The 969-nt window shown below is 37.7% G+C and overlaps 1 protein-coding gene across 1 annotated transcript in view; it reads right to left on the bottom strand.

Moving 5' to 3' along the window:
• LOC106878517 (solute carrier organic anion transporter family member 4A1) overlaps positions 1-622 on the bottom strand; it is a 53822-nt gene extending 53200 nt beyond the window's left edge. Inside the window, exon 1 of the mRNA XM_014927742.2 lies at positions 431-622. The gene's annotated coding sequence lies outside the window, so the exon portion shown is untranslated. The remainder of the gene's footprint in view (positions 1-430) is intronic.
• Between the last annotated feature and the right edge of the window lie 347 nt (positions 623-969).

Genomic DNA, 969 nt, shown 5'->3' on the forward strand with positions numbered 1-969 from the left:
ACACACACACACGCACACACACACACACACGTACATACATATTACATGCATATATCTATATCTATCTATCTATCTATCTATCTATATATATATTATATATATATATATAGTTTACAGTAGGACCAACGGGAAAACTGTACTGAGAGATATCAGTTAAATGTACACAGTTTTTTTTTTTAGAAAAGAGCTGTTAACTGTTTCATGTTTAGAGCTACAATATGCATGTACTGTTCTCTTCCAAAATGAGAACATAAAATGGCTTGAAATCACCTTCTTCCGAAAAACCCAAAGCGTGGAAAACGTAAACATTAATAGCATGTCGCTACCACATTAATACACTTTGTAACGCATGTAATTTTGTTGTGAACGATCGTGCTTAAACTGGGGCAAAAATGAAAAAATCGGTGTGTTTGAACGTATGATTACTTACCTGGTTCATGTCTTCAAGTTATGTGAGCTATTCAACCTTAATCGTTATTATATATGTTCGTATGCGCGCCTCTGTGTGTGTATCTATCTATCTGGTTTAGGAGTGGCACATCACAGGCAAAGAGTTACATTGAAAATAGTAACAATACAAATACGTGAGAAAAATGTCAGTATTCGTATGCGTGTAAGAAACCGATAGGAAGAGATAGACACAGTAGAAGCAATATTTTTCTCACACACGCACACAATATATATACTCACCCCCTCATATACATAATGGACTCTCCCAGCTTACTTTCTTATTTTACCGAACGGCTTGTATAAATGATTTGTTTATAGTAATCAAACGTATGTGGCCTATATTAGCTCACCCCTGAAGGTGGCGAGCTGGCAGTAGCGTTAGCACGCCGGGTGAAATGCTTAACGTCTTTACGTTCTGAGTTCAAATTCCGCCGATGTCGACTTTGCCTTTCATCCTTTCGGGGGGTCGATAAATTAAGTACCAGTTGCGTACTGGGGTTGATCTAATCGACTGCACCC

The sequence above is a fragment of the Octopus bimaculoides genome, chromosome 4, assembly GCF_001194135.2.
Source record: "Octopus bimaculoides isolate UCB-OBI-ISO-001 chromosome 4, ASM119413v2, whole genome shotgun sequence".
Classification (NCBI taxonomy): Eukaryota; Metazoa; Mollusca; class Cephalopoda; order Octopoda; family Octopodidae; genus Octopus; species Octopus bimaculoides.